This window comes from Helianthus annuus, chromosome 12, assembly GCF_002127325.2.
Source record: "Helianthus annuus cultivar XRQ/B chromosome 12, HanXRQr2.0-SUNRISE, whole genome shotgun sequence".
NCBI lineage: Eukaryota > Viridiplantae > Streptophyta > Magnoliopsida > Asterales > Asteraceae > Helianthus > Helianthus annuus.
The window spans coordinates 81,597,845-81,617,350 of NC_035444.2; positions in this window are offsets into that span (position 1 = coordinate 81,597,845).

Below are 19,506 nucleotides of genomic sequence, written 5' to 3' on the forward strand. Positions count from 1 at the left end.
GCAGTGATTAAGTCTTTGTAATGCTACGATTACTGCCGGTATGTTGGGGTTTTGTATACAAAATGTGAGACACATTACCATTGGACGAAGAGTTAGCCAATGTGTAATATGACCCACCAGTCAGGATTGACAGTACTAAATGAGTAATTGGGTAGATGTAAACATTGTAATCGCTCTCAGTACTGTTTAAATTAATAAGACTTTTGTTGATTGAACTGGGATTCACTCACCAGTATTTCCCACTGACAAAATGTTTTTAAATGCGTTTCAGGTAACACAATGTGAAAGCCAATTAGAAGCCAGCTGGACAACAATGAAGGCTTGGAAAAGTGGCTATAAAAGTTACCTAAATAAAAGAAGGCGTTTATTACAATAAAATGGGATTTATTCCTATGAATCAGCTTGTAATGAAAACTTGGGTTTTATCCCAATATGTTTAATTATATAAAATATGGTGTTTTACTCTGATAAAATGTTTCCTAACTACGGTCCTGATGTAATTTCCGCTGCCAAATCAATAAACACCGATACCATCTAACTGGTTCGCGGCTCCCGCTCCCAGGATAGGGTCAGGGGCCGTGACAATAATTCCTTTTGTGTACCTTCAATTGTCTTGAAGCGTAAGCGATGAATTTTTGGCGTTGCATGAGCACGCAACCCAAACCTTGACGCGAAGCGTCGCAGTAAACCACAAAGTCTTCAGTGCCTTCGGGTAAGGATAGTATCGGTGCATCGCATAGCTTATTTTTGAGCAGTTGGAAGGCTTCTTCCTGCTTGTCACCCCAAACGTACTTCTTGTCTTTTTGTGTAAGGGTAGTTAGCGGTTGAGCTATCTTGGAGAAATTCTCGATAAATCGTCGGTAATAGCCCGCTAAGCCCAAAAATTGTCGAACTTCAGTTGGGGTTTTGGGGGCTTCCCAGTTCTTTATAGCTTTTATCTTGGCTAGGTCTACATGAATGCCTTTCTCGTTCACAACGTGACCAAGAAACTGTACTTCGCGAATCCAGAATTCACACTTGGAGAATTTCGCGTAAAGATTCTCTTTCTTCAGTAGTTCCAAAATGGTTCTGAGGTGTTGCTCGTGCTCTTCTTTCGTTCGCGAGTAAATCAGGATATCATCGATAAATACAATCACGAATTTATCGAGATATGGTTTGCATACGCGGTTCATCAGATCCATAAATACCGCTGGCGCGTTCGTCAGTCCGACTGGCATCACAAGGTACTCGTAATGCCCATAACGTGTTCTGAATGCAGTCTTTGGTACGCTTTCCTCTTGAATCCTTAACTGATGGTATCCAGATCGAAGATCGATCTTGGAATAGTAGCTTGATCCTTGCAACTGATCAAATAAGTCATCAATCCTCGGTAGTGGGTACCGATTCTTGACAGTGAGCTTGTGCATCTCGGATGGTGCAAGCCGATAGGGTGCCTTGGCTACAGGAGCGGATCCTGGAACCAAGTCTATACGGAATTCGACTTGTCGTTGCGGAGGTAGTCCGGGAAGATCTTCGGGAAAAACATCAGGGAATTCCTTTACCACAGGGATGTCTTCGAGTTTCGGCTCCTCAGCCTTCTTATCCACAACGTGCGCCAGGAAAGCAACATATCCTTTCCTTAAGCACTTCTGCGCCTTCATACAACTGATGATTCGCATAGGCGCGTCTTGTTTTTCTCCATGCACGATGAGAGTTTCATCATTCGTCAGGGGGATACGAATGATTTTCTCGTGACAAATAACTTCAGCCTTGTTCTTGGACAACCAGTCCATTCCGACCACTACATCGAAGCTACCCAATTGAATAGATAAGAGATCGATGCTAAATCTTTGCTCACCAAGTTCTAATATGCAACCTCTAACAACTTTGCCTGATTCAACAAGTTTACCATTGGCTAGTTCTATGGAATAAGGAATATCTAATCTACTAGATTCTATTCCAAGCATGCGTTTAAATTCCCCAGACATGAAACTATAATCGGCACCAGTGTCAAATAGTATGGATGCAAAGTGATTGTTAACGAGAAACGTACCGGTGACCACATTAGGGTCCTCGCGTGCGTTCCTTGCTCCAATCACAAATACCTGAGCCTGAGCGTTGTTCCCCTTTGGGCAGTCTTTCGTGAAATGATCCTTGCTTCCACAACTAATGCATCCCTTGTTCTGCCCAGCTCCATTACCATTCTGGTTACCATTGCCATTTCCATTTCCACCACCGTTCCTATTACCAGCACCGTTGCGGTTTCCATTCCCGTTCCTGTTTCCTTTTCCCCAACAGTCTTCTGTTTGATGACCCAACCTACCACATTTGTCGCATCTTGGAATGCGACAAGCTCCTTCATGATGATACCTACATTTTTGGCATTTAGGCAGGCTGCCTTGGTATCCTTTGGCTGCAGTATCATTTGCCGCTGCAAAGGTTCTCGCCTCCTTAGGTGGGTTAGTGTCACGCTTCTTGTTGTTTGAACCTTTGTTGTTGCTGCGGGTTGCTTGATTCAGGTTTGCATGTTTCCTTTTCTTGTACCGGACGACTCAGCGTGCGTCTCGGTCTTCTCAGTAGGGTTCAGCGACAACTTCTTCATACGGACAACATCTTCAGTGTCACACCCCGACCACGTAAAACAACAAAACGTGGCGGAAACGTCGGGGAGTGTTGTAACATAATCATTGTTTCACAACCATGGATTAAACAATTTCATTTTATTGAATTAAATGTATTACATTACATTGGAATTTGAAACAAAACATAAACAAATAGTCTTTCATTGTTATTAAGTCACTAAGGCCTTGTCCATTCCTATGTGAGCGTACACAAATATCATCATCAATCATTATCAACTATGGTACCTGAAACACATGTGAAAATACGTCAGCATGAAAATGTCGGCGAGTACATAGGTTTATAAAATCAAATTGGATACGATTTATAAAATCTTGCAGCCATGATTCTTAACTCCAAAACATTTGTTTTATGAAATCAAATTGTAAAACATATAGTAGAAACTCGTTAACAAAACTCGTATGGTTTATATTATTCAGAAAACATCATTGTGTGACATTATTTCAAAATCGTTTACCCAAGTGATCTAGATAACGCAACGATATATAATGTGTTAAAAGCACTTATATATAGGAAGTACCAGCAGCGTATCCACCATGCTTTTAACACATTACACCCGCCCCGTTACCTAATCACTTCCCTAACTCAATGGTTCAGACAGTTACAAATGGTTCACATATGTCAAATGGTTACAAATGGTTCATATCAATCAAATGATTACAAATGGTTCACATACATCCAACGATTACAAATGGTTCTCATTCATCCCATGATTACAAATGGTTCCCATACATCGAATGGTTACAAATGGTTCACATCATTGAGTGGTTACAAATGGTTCTCATAAATCAGAGGTTACAAATGGTTCAAACAGTTCAAAATGTAAAACAATGGGCTAGCATGTTAAGTGAACATACATAGCAAAACATAATAAAATCATGTACTAATAGTGTACTAATGAACATAGCAAGTATATGATATGAAAACATGGAAAGCATGAAAGTAACAAGTAGGCACATGTGTTTCATCCCAAAACGTTTGAAAAACAGTAAAAGAGGGGACTATGTACTCACTTGAGGGTGTTTAGAAATCTTGAACAACAACCAAGCAAAGCTAGAGGGATCACAGAATCAAACGGCACCTAATATAGGTAACTATGTTAATAAACGGACCTAATCGGAGGATCGGGTAGCATGAGGGTTTGTAAACCAAATGAGTGTAAGAACTCATGCAATATGGTTTAACAAAGCCTACATACTAAAACGAAACCTATGCTAAGTGCTTACGACCCATTACGACTCGTTAAGATAGCTTACGCTACTTTAATGCGTCGTTCGCGTAAAACGCGTTCGGAACGCCTAACTAGTCCTATGACAAGTATTATATGCCTTAACATGTCTAATAATGTTACCTAATCAGTTTAGATGTCAAAATTTAGGTTACATATGCTTAAAATGAATTTATGCGCAAAAAGCACATTTTGGTAATTTTCCTAAGGCATATAAATTACCTATCATACCACTAACTAAACGAAGTGATCATAAGGTATAACCTCGGAAGGTTATTCCCTATACAACTATGGTCACTAAACATGTTTGGTTGGATCCTAATGATCGGCCAAACGGGTCTAGTTCGAAAGTCTATGCGGTTGTTTAGAGCGCTTGACTTACGACTCTACATAAGCACTAAACCTAAAGTGACGAGCTAAATATGTTAAAACATGTTTAACGAAGTTAGAAAACAGGTTTGGTATCAAAACAAACGGGTTTGATACCTAAAAGTAGTTTGGTTACAAAATACGCAAGAATACGCATTTTGGCCGAAACTACGACTCGCCACTATGCCTAGATAACGTGGTAATCAGTAGGTATAGTCAAAAGAGACTAAAACCATCGTGATTACGCTCACGTTATGAAGTTCAAACGAATTTCGTATTGACCATAAACTGGTCAATGCAGAAAGTCAAACAAAGTTTGACTTTCACGCTAAAAATGCATAAAAGAACGAAAGAGGACTTACAAAAGGTCCAAGGAGGTTTGATCCAATTTATTCTCAGGTATGAAGTGCAAGATTTCAACTTAGAGAATGAAAATCAGATCAAATGTGAGTTTGACAGCAAAGGGGGTGGGGTTTATATAGTTTTTGCACAACCGTTAAGATCGTTCATCGTAATACGAGATTCGATCTCATCCGTACACATGTGCCCATGGTTTTGTGAAACCATGGGAGCCCCTAGTTTCATTAAAACCATGTGCAAATGAGGGGAACAGCTGGAACAAGCTGGAATTTAGATTTTTCATTTTGGTCCCTTCCTAAGATAACTATGGCAGAATGTCAATTTTGGTCCCTGAATGTGCAAAACATGGTTTTTGATGCATTTTTGACACGTTTAAGCCCCGTTAATCCCATTTCAAGGCTCTAATATGAAGTTAAAGTATAGGGAACATGAAACATGCTCAAAAATATCTCGGATGTCAGTTCGTTTGGTCGTACGGTTGCGTTGTTCGGTTAATTACGACGAAACACGAACGAATGCGAAAAACGATCCAAATTACGCGACGAATGGAATTTTATCATGCCAATCACTAAAATAAAATATTTTAGTGATTACATAAAGTTTTGGATGTCCGGATGTATTCAGAACGTAAGATATGCGCGAAAATGCAAACTTATGCACTTTTTGACGCTTTTAGTCCCTGAATGACCAAAAAGTTTATTTTAGCACACCGAACCCCTCAAAGCCTATTTCTAAGCTATGTAAAGAATATTTAGGGTATGTTTAACTTATGGTCATGTTCTGGAATGTTTGTTACAGTACAAATCGGCATACTTTCGCTGTTTGTCGAAATTAGTCCCTGTAAGCGAATAAACTTGATTTCGCCACACCAAACCCTCCAAAACTTATTTCTAAGTTATGTAAAGGTTATTTAAGGTATGTTAAGCCTATTTCACTATTCCGGAGTATTTGTTGCATTAAACTGGTTATATTTGCGCATCGGTGCGCGTATAACCTTCCAGAAAGCGATTTAAAGCTTGAAATCGAACAAGAATTGATATGTGCAAAAGATACACATATTTATACAAATCCTAAGTATGACACACGATGTTTCATTGGTTTGGTATTTGTTTGATGGTCGCAGAGGCATAGGTGTCACATTCAGTAAGGCTGACAGCCAGAGTTACAGCTTGTGTGATCGTTTTACGTTTCGCTGCAGTCACCAAGCTGCGAAATTCTAGTGCCAGTCCCCAGATGTGGCGCTCAACACGCTTAAATTCGGGTGTCACCATATAGGGATCACACTTGACAGATCGTGGAACCTTCGAGTGTAACCAGTAATGTCAGCACCTTCCATGGTCAAATGCCAGAACCCAGTCTCCAACCTTTGGAGTTCAGCACGAGAGCAATACTTTTCTCTTATTCTCTCCTTTAGTTCATCCCACGTCATGCCGTATGCAGCATCATCACCCAGAGTCTGGACTTGCAAATTCCACCAAGTCAAAGCTTTATCAACAAACAACCCCGTAGCAAAAGTGACTTGCTGATCCGCGATACACTTGCTCATACGGATAGTGGCATCAGTCTTTTCCGTCCATCGTACCTAAGCCACTGCACCTCTAGTGCCGTCGTAGTTCAGTGGTTTGCAGTTGAGAAACTGCTTGAAGGTGCAGCCTTGAGCCGTGTTTCCTCTAGATGAATCTCCACTCCCATTACGTCTAGCATTGCTTGGTCCTCCACTGTGTTTAGTACGGTTCGCCTCGTACTGGGCGATAGCTGCGGAGATCCTTTCTTCCAGTAGGGCGTTCAGCTCTTCAGCAGTCCTTGGCAGTGGGGGAGGAGGAGGGTGATCAGAATCTCGATTGTTCACAGCTCTCCTGGGTGCCATGTTCTGAAAGAACACAACACAATAGGGTTAGCATTTGTTTAATATCGTCATACGAGACAGTAGTAGTATATATATACACAGGCATATACCACATAAGTGTCATCAAACAATCCGCCAAACATATAAATCAATTCATACAGCAACAAGCATGCACAAATAGATAAATATTGATGTGTCATAAGATATTCACCGAGTCTCTATACATATCAGAACAACTTGTTACATCATTGTTTGCAAAGTAAACAAAATGCATAAGGGTTACATCTCCCCAAAGTACAAGTTTAATATATGTAAAGGACAAAATATCTTACTTCACATTGGCGGTTCTTGTCTTTATACCCTAAATTATTACTCCAACAGAGTAGTTAATAGGTTGGGGGAAGGGTGTTCATGTTTGACCTTCTCTTGCACTGAAGGAATCTGTACGTGACAAGACTTGTTGTGGTTTCTGTGCACTGAATTCCATAATTATGTATGCATCCATAATTACGTAACTCCTTGTGCAGTCCGCACAGTTCGTTTCATCCTCGTATCACTTCTTTCAGATAGGCCATTATTTTCAGGTAAAGTCACGAGTACCTGAGATATTCTGTTTCTAGTATATGTAAATATTGATTACCACACATAATCGCAAGTAATTCTTAATCAAAGACAAGTGCTACTCCAGTGCACCCTAAGTTTCGTAGTGTCTTTTCTTGACTCTTTGAAAATATTTTCAGGTAGTGGATGTCGCAGGAAATTTTATGCAATGAAAAACTTTTGAAAATTGTTTTCGTGAAAGGATCCTAGAGATTGTAGTCTAGACTCGAGAAGGAATCCCGGTTCACTACAATCGCAGCTCTGATACCAATCTGTCACACCCCTTTCTAAGGCGGAAGCATGAGGTGTGATCATAAAAGGTTTTCATTGCATACGAATGGTAAACAAACTACATGCTCGTAAAAATAACTTCAAATACCAATAACATTACGTAACTGAAAACATGGTTTATGTTTGGAGTTTACATCACATCATAAAACGTTGTCTGAAAAGTTTACAACATTATTCATAGATAAACATAAACGACATCCCAGAGCATGAGTGAGACCGCGCGCACATCCACTTTAGTTACCTAAAATACATTTGAGTTTTTGGAAAATCGTCAACATAATGTTGGTGTGAATTCATGAAGTTTTTGTATTGAACGTTTGTATACTTTGTATGAAAACATGGTATGTAATTTGTATCATTCAAGTATTTCTGTAAGTATCAAGTTTGTTAATGGGTTGCAAGGCCATTAACATGTGACACGACATAGGAAGCATCCAAACCATAGGCATTTTTCTAGTTGTCGATTCACGACTGAGACACAAAAGCACTACTTGGTACTAGTTTTCACCAAGAGTGTGGCTGCCCGAAAACCCATTAGATCTAAATTTTTGTTCTGCGGTCTAGGTATATTGTTGATTAATGGTGCTTCTGGTACCCTATTCGTGACACGATTTAAAGTATCATTCCTTAGTCTTTGTATCCAGCATACCATAACACATGTATTTTCCCCAAGTTTAAAAAGTATGTAAAAGATTAAAAGTGGGGACATGAACTCACAACTTTGCGTTTCTTGCGCCGTAAACTTCACCGGTTGGCTTATTTAGCGTCGTGACCTATATGTGTTTTATTAACGTTAGTCACTAGACTTGTATCGCACAAGTACAAGTCACCATCTTTTATGTGTTTATTCTTTGTGTGTTAAAAATAATTTATATTTTTAACTATGTATCTTACTTATATTATTTTCTAAAAAATAAATATAAGTATCTTGTATTTTTCACCCGAGTTATGTATTTTGTCCAAAAACACCCTTGAAGTTTATAACTTGTCCAAGTTACGTAATCTTTTAAGAAATATATTTTCATAAATATATTCTCTTGTATTTGTCTATGCATGTTGTATGTGTATTTTTGTATCTTCACTCCTTAGGAGTATTTAGTGTATTTTCAAGTCCTAATACACTATTACACACAATACATATTACATACACTTAGCACAAAAATTGGTGATCAATAAATATATATATATATATATTTTCCTCAAAAATATACATACTTAATATCGATTTTTATCTTGAAGAAATCATCATTTCTTAACTTGAAGTTTACATAAAAATTAGGGAAACCTTGGCAAATATTTTTAGGTGAATTTTTAGGGAGTAAGTTTCACCTAAACTTATATTTTTCTAAATGTCAAAATTTATAAAAATTTTGAACTAGTTTCCCCTAAAAATGGAGGTTTCCCCTGTTTTCAAAACATGTGTTTATTTTCTTTTAAATCATCATCGAACATCAACAACACAATCAAGACTTACTATAAGCCAAGATCACGTAAGTCACACTATGTCATGAACTTGAAGTTTTTGTAAAAACTTGTAGTAACTTACCATGTTATTTAGTAGGTTTAGTTACCCTTAAAAACATGGTTATTTGTTTGTAAATCACTTTATTAAAAGACTTAGTCATTTACAACTTGTAAGATGATTTTTCTAAAAATATATCTTTTGTATTTTTCTTGTTACAATCATGATCCTAGTCTTGTTTAAACACTAAACATATTGTTTAGTTTACTTAGAAACCATGACTTGTAAATCTTGTAAATAAACTTGGTTTCTTGAGAAAATTATTTTTGTAATCATCTATTTACAAGATTTGTATTTTGTTTAAATCATCTTTACATATGAAAACCAATTTCATCATTCAAGTTCATGAAGACATAAAGCATGATGATCTTGGTTTTTCGCAAGATCACCACTTTAACTTACTAGATCATGTGTTTAATCACAATCTAGTAGGTTTCTTATGATGTCTAACATCACTAACACAAATCATCATTCATCAAGAGGCAAATCAACACAATCAATATGCATTCTTATGTTATTTAGTTTATGTTAAAGTATCATGATTATGTTCTTTAGTGTTCTTGTGATTAACAATATTTGTCATCTTTTAACCATCAAGATATGAAGTAATAAGAGATCATGAGGGCTCACCACTAGCAACAAGGCTAGGGAAGAATACTAGAAGTTGAAGATGACAAAAGGGTTGGATAAAAGCAATCGGGAGAGGTCCTTCAAGATCCACAAGCTTCCAACTTCCTTAATCACCTTCTAGCACCTTGTGTAAACCTTGGAATGGATTGAAATTGGATGAAAATGGTGGATGTATGGTGGGTGTGGGTGAGCCGTGAACAAGGGAAGGGAGGAGAAGGTGAGTGGTGTTGAGTGGTGTGTGAGAGAATGAGGGCTCTAATCCTTTTTATAACCAATTAACTTCTTTGTCCATTAGGTTTTATGTTTCAATTGTACCATACATGATCTTTAACAATCTCATAAGATCCTACAATATCTTAGCAAGATTAAGTAAAGATCTTGATGGGGGCCCACTTCATGACCGTCCCAACTGGGGGGGGGGGGTATTGGTTGTGATTGAATGGTAAGTTATGCATATTAGTTAGATTTCAAGTGTAATGTTTAGGTGTTATGCATATAAGGTGTTATATAGTATGTTAGGGTGTTCGGGGATCATAACTAGCTCAGAAATAAATAAACAATGCTGCTAGTAATATTTTGATGTTTCGGGTAATGTCCGGTTGCTCGGTTAAATACTGGTTCGTTAAAGTGCTAAATTGCACCGTTTAGTGTCCTTTAAGTACTCTTTTGTGACACTTTTAATTCCCGACACTTAGGAAGGTATTCTGGACCATTTAGTCATATTTTTGCATGGTACAATCTTGTTACAATGCTGAATTTTACTGAAATATGTAAAATTCAGCATTTAAAGTGTGCTTCGGGTGCTTTTTAGTGTGTATTTTAGCTTCCGGAAAGTCTATATGTTAACTCTTGTATGTACTCTTGGGTTTTAATGTATTCTTGATGTTGGACCTACTCCTAGGCCCCAATTCTATCGTCTGACTGCTTTCTGCAGAATTGTTGACACAATGTGTCTTACCGGTGAGTTTACTAGTATTTCTGACGCAACGCTATTATTAATGCAATAAGCAATATTTTGTAGTATAAAACGTGCATGAATTCACTTGTACAGTATGTAATCAGACAATGTTGACATTTAAGCACATAATTGCAGTTATTAAGTATTAATTAAATTGTACGGAAATTACCGGTTTGGTGCCAGTTGACACAAATAACTTATAACAAGGGACTAATTGTGTAAAAATAAAAAACTTAAAGATATAAAATATAATTTGATGTCTACACTCTCTTTCTCTCTCTCTCTGAAAATCTTGAATTTCAGGGTAAAGTGGTTGGTATTCATGAATATCCATAATTGCAGACCAAACACTCTAGGCATAATTTCCTACCATCGTCTAGTACAAATATTGTCTCGTGCTTCCATTCGTTCGCAACTGCAACATCGTGATTCATGGGGTCCTATCATGTTCGTGTGACGGGCAGTATTTCTGTAGCCAAAAGGGATGTGCCCTGTATTCGATCAAACCAGCTGCATTTGTTGGAATCTACACAAATCATGAAAAGAAAGTAAAGAAATAAAATATAATTTCATGGGAGGTGTACGGTGGTTGGTGGTTGATCGTGGTGGGTACGATGGTGATGGTGGGTTTACTGATGGTGGGAGGTGTACGGTGGTAGGTGCGATGCTGATGATGGGTTTAGCGATGGTGGGTGTACGGTGGTGGGTGGTTGATTGTGGTGGGTTAGAGGCGGCGGTGGGTGAAAGGGTGGTTGTGGTGGTGGGTTAGGTGCGGCGGTGGTCCGGTGGAGGTGGAGCTATGGACGATTGCAAATGGTGGTGGCCGGAAACTAGATGGCTGGAATTGTTTTTTGGTTTTGGGGAATTTTGTGGGTGTTGATTTGGATTTTTGGTGGTGTGTAGATGGAGGTGGTGGGTGAAGGTGAGAAAGAAAGTTAATGGTGGTGGTAGGAGGTGGTAGTGGTAGAGAGAGAGAGAGGAGTAGAGAGAGAGTTAGAATAATAATAATAATAATAATAATAATAATAATAATAATAATAATAATAATAATAATAATAATAATAATAATAGTAATAAGTTATAAAATATTCTATTTTATTTTTTGTATAATATTAAATAAATAGGTAAAAAGACTAAAATACCCTTTTGTAATTTGATTTAACCAAAAAATCTAACTGGATTTTGCCTAAATGATAGACCGTGCAAGATTTTTAAACATTCAGTACAAAACTTGTCAACTTTTGCACTAAAGGAAACCGCCTACAAAATGATGTTAACATAAAGGACAAAACTTGTAATCTACTCTTTTTTAATTCTACACTTCTTATGTATAAATGTGTATGTCATGTACATAAAAAAAAACTATCAAACTAATTTGTTAATATGTTTTTAAAATTTTTAAACATTTACCTACTCATGTTTAGGTAATATAACATACATATGACTTACACATTTGTAATTTGTACATAGACGGATTTTTTCTCATATCTTTTTTTTATATTTCTTGAGAGATAGACTAAACATGCAAATCTTCTATTTTTCTTATGTTTAAAAAAGTTTCTGATTAAAAAATAATAATCAGTAGTTTTGTTCTACGTGTTTCACAACATATTGTGTTCCGTATAGACTATCCTATATGTGTATGTATGTTTAATATAATAATAAGAAAATAAATATAAAAAATAACTCTAGTTATAAATTGAAAATAACCAAAAAAAACAAAAAAAATCAATAAAAGCTAAAAGTTTATTAGATTTTATTTGACAAGTCACTTGTTACACTTGCTAAAACCTAAAAACTAGTCATGTTTTACTAGTTCTTGACTTCTTGCAGGTAACTTAACAAAAAATGCTACTGATTCCTCAGCTTTCTAAATTAATAGTTAAATTTTTGGTTATTATATGATAGTAAAATCATGGTTAATTTAACCTTTAAAAGTTGAAACTTCACAGTGAAGTGCTATAACTTCATGAAATATTTAAAATATATAGGCTTCGGTTAAAATGAAAACCATCACGATTGTGAGAACCATGAGAACTCTTACTTCTCGTGCGAGTTGGGCCACATTTTTTTTTGCACAAACGTAGATAAAAATATTATAAACACACCTGTAAAAGAATAAAAAAAAAATTGTCAAGTCGGTAGTTTTGCCTGATGTAAGTTTTGTTTACGCGCTGATGTAAATTTTGTTATGATGATAAATATTTTTTTACAGCTCATGTAAATTTGTGTATGCGGCATTTATTTATTTATTTATTTTTTGGTAAAAACAAGTGATTATTTTTAAGATTTTTGAGAAATTTTTTTTTTGAAAAAACCTTTTGAATGACTTAGTTCTCATGGTTCTCACAACTCAAGATAGTTCTCATTTTAACATACATACATACATACATACATACATACATACATACATACATACATACATACATACATACATACATACATACATACATACATACATACATACATACATACATACATACATACATACATACATACATACATACATACATACATACATACATACATACATACATACATACATACATACATACATACATACATACATACATACTAGGCTATCACCCGGGAACATCCCGGGTTAGGAAAATTTAGTTTTCAATAATAAAAAGTACATAAACAACATTTGCAAACTCATTAGTATCTTCTTTCCCTTCCCACAATAATTTATTTATTGCGTTTCATCAGTATCCTAACATTGTCTGCATGTGTATTCATAGTTTTCTTGTAAAGCTAATAACCTTTTAATTCTTAATAAGATCTCAGTATAAAAATGTTTTGTAAACCCATACAAAATGTTATATTGTTTGTTTTTAAATTATATTATATTATGCTTTTACTTGAATTTTCAACTAATAAAATTCATAAACATATTATAAACAATGTGTTTTAGAAAATTATATAGGATAAATTACACTTTTCGTCCTTTATGTTTGTACCGGATTGCAACGGATAACCTTTAATTTCAATAATTAGAAATGGTGGTGATGGTAATCTGCAGATAGAGTGTGTGAGAGAGAGATAGAGTGGTGGTGGGTGTTAGGGAGAGAGAGCCTTTAAAAATTTTTAATCTTTTTTTTATTGTATTAGGATGGGAAAAAGACAATAATACCCTCATGTGCAATGCACATGTTATACTTAACTGAAAATGCTAACTGAGTTAGTGTTAAAGGGCCTAAGGTGTAATGGGTTTTACAAAAAAAAGGACTGTGACTGTAATTATTGAAGTTAAAGAGCATCCATTGCAATCCGGTACATACATAAATGACGAAAAGTGTAATTTATCCAATTATATATGATTTGTTTTCTTTTTTCTTTTGTTAAGACTCATCGATTAATGTCAAACTTAGTACACTAATAATTGTGAGTTGATTAAATTAAAAGGAAAAAAATATTGGTTAAAGATTTATTCATATATATAAAAAACATATAAAGATCAAACAACCACGTGAAACAAACTCATTTGAAACACTTCACTTATCCATAAAATGCTTTACTCAATTTGCAAAAATATATTTCTTAAATCTTTAGGGACTTAATTAATTCAGGAATAAGTGCATATTATCATAACAAAAAAACTATGGTATCACATCTATGGAAGTTAAGCAATTCTTACGAAAAACTAAATAAAAACTTATAAGTGAAGAAAGATATTAAAGCTACCTTTAACACTTTACAAATTTATGTCACCAAAAAAACATTACATGGTATCATGGGTCCATGACTTTAGGGTGTTTAAATAATCTGTAATCATAATTATTTAATCATTTGTAAAAAAAACTGTTTGGATGTACTAATGTTGTATATATTAGGGAATAGGAAAAGAAAAAAAATCAATACTCTTAAGAAAAATCTATTTGAAAGATTTTCATTCACCAAAAGAAGTAAATGAAAATGAGAATTCATACTCACATTATCATCTATTTCGGAAACATATATAGTTCTTTTAATCTTGTCTTCTCTTTGAACTTTGAATTCTCTCCCATTCAACTGTCTTCTACCCCACTATACTTGTTTTGAAGGAATAACCCACTACACCGGATCTAAGACAAATATAATTAGTGCTTGTTTCAAAAATAACCCATTTTGACTTGTAACCATTTTTGTTCGAGCCCGTTCCGACCTCAAACAAGATGACCATTTTCTTCAAAACAACCAGACCTGACCAAACACATTTAAAACCTGTTACCCTGCCCTACCCAACATGCTAATTTTCTCCGATAAATGATAATAATATTTTGAAAACTTTAATAAATAATTATCATTTGTCTTAGAGTGTGACAATTCGGCATGATTCCAAAATGACCCATTTAATCTCGTAGCCATTTTTGTTCAAACGTGTTCTGACCCAAACCAAAATGACCATTGTTCTTCTAAACAACCCATCTTACCCAACATGTTCTCACCCATAACCCTGCCCCACCCAACCGACTGGCTTAGCCGGGTATGCGATAATAATGATTAAACAAATAATTTGTAAAATAATCAAGATAAATTAATCAACACCTTTTTAAGCCTTGTATGTGGGAAAATCATAAAAGACAAATTTCAAAACATTGATTGGTACTTTGGGAAGTAATAAAAACACACGAGTTATGCTTAATGGACACAAACCTTATTAGATATTTTATTTTGGAAACTGTTGTGTTCATATGCATTTTTATGTAGTGATGAGTTTGATACCAACCGATACCGATACTGAAAAATGTCAAAAATGGGTAACGACACCGAAAATACCCGGTTCGGTACAGACGTCATTCAATATCATTACAATGACAAACATCGTTACAAGCTAGTAGAACAATAACACCACAAAATCAGTTGCAATTGCATAATGGTTGAATTAGTTATAAACATATACCACAAACACCATATAGTGTACTTAACTCTTCAAATAATTAAATTAATATAGGAAGATATAGAAGAGAAAATGTGGTTATTATATCCAATGAAAATGAGTCGGTTCTCCATTATAAACAAAGAAGGTAGGATTGACACTACTATACAAGTGTAAGAAAGACCGACCCGAAATATAGTTCTTCGATTAGCAATACGTTTTTACCTGTCAAGAGAAGATCAATATGAGAATGAAAATATAAAAAATAAGCATCAAATATAAATTTCGAAAATACTATATCACTATCCAATTTAAATACACAAACAAAACTCCGAACAAATTCTACAATCCTACAGATTATAATGAAAGCTTATTTGGTCTATATCATAACATTACATATTAACATGCATAAATACATACTTACAATTCATCAAATAAGATTCTTTAGACAGCTAAAAGTGACCCAAGAACTTACTGTTTCATAAGATCACATTAACGTATTATTCCCACCACTTATTTTATAATGGAACACCACCACATTTATTGATTTTTTTTATCATTTTGCATTATTCAAATGACTCCAAAACATTCTTTATATAATCACATATATGAAAACTCAGCAAAGATTAAAAATGCAACAGGGACAGCGGCTGCGGCCGCTTCACCAGGGCTTGGAGCACTGTAAACAAACTAAAATATAAGATAAATTGGTTAAAATTACATACAAATGCAAGTAAGTGCATTCATTTCAAGTGTTGGTAGGTTGTACATACCCTGCGGATGCATTTGTACACAAGAAACGATGCTACCGCGGCCAGAATAGGGGTATAACCCAAGATGATGTCACCATCGCTAATGAGCTCTAGAAAACCGCACCGGCCCCGCCATACACCAGGCCAAACCCAACCATGGATCCTGCAATACAGTGTGTAGTCGACACAGAGTAGTATGATGCAACCTGACCAAGACCCAAAAAGGTCAACATTTTTCTTGTATAAAAAGTCAACTGCAGCTCCCTAGTTTAGTTTAAGGATCTTTCTTGTTCTAGGAATATAAGTTTTTTTAGTCCTGAAAAGATCAACGTTTTTCCTGTGTAAAAAGTCAAATGTAGGCCCGTAGTTTAGTTTAAGGACCTTTTTCGTTCTAGGTGTCGATCCAAGATTTGTTACCAGAGTATGTACTATCACAAAATGATGCAAACTGATCAAGACCAGAAAAGTCAATATTTTTTCATGTTTAAAAAGTCAAATGCAGATCCCTAGTTTAGTTTAGGAATCTTTTTCGTTCCAGGAACAAAAGGGGTTTTTAGATATGCTCTAAATATTGGTGATTCTGGTATTTTTTTAACCAGGGTCTGCACTAACTATGCAACCTTAGCTTGCCTAGAAAGTCAAAACGTTGACCTTTTATATCCAAATGGTCAACATTTTTTATGTATAAAAAGTCAAATGCAGATCTATAGTCAAAAGCTACAATAAAGATGTTATAATCAATAGACAAACAAATCTTGTACCTTCCATCTCAACACAAATTCGTATCATCAGGTTAAGTTACTTCTCAAAACAAAAACCCATTCTAGTTTGAAAATGCCTTTGCATGTGCCTTTTCTAAGAGGTGACCGAGTTGTTTTCGGATGATCTTGTTGACAACAAACGCACCGAGTATGCCACATCCTAACGTTTGCACTAGTGCTATCGGTAGTTTGTTGCTTAACAGAAACGTTGTAAAACTTATCGCTGTCACGCCCAAAAAAAACGCAACAGGGGCAGCGGCTGCGGCCGCTTCACCAGGACCTGGAGCCCTGTAAACATACTAAAATATAACATAAATTGGTTAAAATTACATACAAATGCAAGTAAGTGCATTCATTTCAAGTGTTAGTAGGTTGTACATACCATGCGGATGCATTGTACACAATAAACGATGCTACCGTGTAACACCCCGAAAACGGGTTTGGTAATCAAACCTCGTTAATAGTAAAAACGGGTAAAATACCGTTAGTGGTAAAATTAACCTGGTGAATATTAGGATTTAAATAAATAAATCTAATATTTATTTAAAGGATGGGAAATACTTTGAGAAAGCAAAGTATATAAAAAGGCCCGAGATTTAACGGGACCTAAAATAAAACAGGTTTTTGAACAAGAAGTAATTAACTAGGAAAAATTATAACCTAGTTAACTACATGTCTAGAAATAACTTGAAATAAGGTTAGAATAACCTTATTTAAATGTTAAACAAAAGGGGAGGGACTAATGTTGTTAAACTTGAAACTATTATTATTAGTTTAGAAAAAATATATAAAACCAAAACACCATTTAGGTGTCTGGTTCGATCAACAGGAAGAGGAGGGCGACCTCCACCCTCAAAACCCTAACAACTCACTAAACTCTCAAATTGAAGGCTCAATTCAAGTTGAAATCGAAATTTGAGCATAGATTACCGATCCTCATCACAAGAGGATTACAAGTATGTAAAATTTGATGAAAACTTTCAACTTGAAATTCTCATGAAATTGAGAAATCTGAAAATTTATGTTGCATGTTTGCTATTTGGGTTGATATAGTGTCTAGGAGTAAAACCTAGACAATAACATGTGAAATCATGGCTAAATTCTGAAAATTTCATGAACACATTGAAGGTGTTCATGGGTTTGTGAGAAAATGATGAACACTAGGACGTAGAATGCTAATCTAGTGTAAATTGATGCATAGAAACTGATTTCTGAAAATATGATGTGTAGTTCATGAACACTAGACATAGAGGTTTGATTTGTGATGTAAGTCTTGGTAAAAAAAAATAACTAGTTATGAACTAGTTAGTAAATATGTAAAATTATGCCCACTAGGTGTTTGTTAAAATGCCTAAACGAAGCTAAAATGTTGAAATTCCATGTGAAGTGTGCATTTGAGTATGATGATAGATCAATTGACTACTAGGAAGTCAAACTAACCAATGATTTAATCGAGCGATAAAGTCGGCCTAAGACCCGTTAGATGGAGTAGTCATAATTGATAATGACTAATCTAACCATCTTATGAATTATGATGACAGTTTGATGCCTAACGAGCTAGGTGGAAGCTTGATGAGTGAACGGGTCAAACGAATCAAGAAGGAAAGAAGAAAGCGTATTCGGATGCGAGGTAAGTAAAGCTTACGCCTCTTTACATTATGTACAAATTACATAATTGAAAATATTGTTTATGAATGCTACTAAATGGTTGGTATAGAATGTTCCGACACGATTCAATAAGAGTCGGAACAAGGGAAATTGGTAAGAAATCATGAGTTATGGGAAAAGGGGTAAAATGGTAAATTAGTCATGTAATGACGAACAAATAAAAACGGTTTTAAGTAAAACGAGTACAAGGAAAAACCGGGATAGGTTTAAAGGGGATGAAATGGTACTTAAATACCATCTCATACGGACAAATGGTCAATTTGACTAAATAGGTCAATTGGTGTGGGTAACACCATTTGACAATAACATTTGATAATTGCTTGTTGAGTTTTGTAATCACAGGAAATAACATAAGTTGGCATCGCTTTAACTATAAAGATTTAAAGCAAAAGTTAAGTAAACGGGTCAATACTTTGACCCGAGCCAGGTGCGTATAACTAAGCTTTTTGGTTAAACATACAATTTTGGTCAAAATATTTAGTGAAAGTCCTTCGTCGTTAAGTAAGGGACTAAAGTTGACAAAACACCCTTGAAGGGTATATTGGGTAAACGACTCATAGAGGTCGTTTAAGAACTTGCATAAAGGTTATGGAATCATTAGACATGAACAAAGGTCATAGGAATGCACATTCGCGGGTCAAAATATGCATTTAAGCGTAAACGGGTCAAAATATGCATTTAAGCGTAAACGGGTCAAAATCTTGTAAAAAGGTAATAAGCCGAATGCATAAAAGTCTCAAAATTTATTAAGCCGGATGACAAAATTTAACTCCATATGATGGAGAATCAAATTACAAACATGTAGGAAGAAACGGTAGGTCAAACGGACAAGGGAATTTAAAGATACGAAAGATTTCGTGTCAATTACGGCAAAATGGAAAGGCTGAATGCAGGGGCCACCGTAACTTACGGTGCCACCGTAAGTTACGGTGGAGCTGAATTATTTACGGTGGTTGCCAACTGTTGTACGGTAGGAAAATTTTATTACAGAGGCCACTGTAACTTACGGTGCCACCGTAAGTTACGGTGGAGGTCATTTTCAAA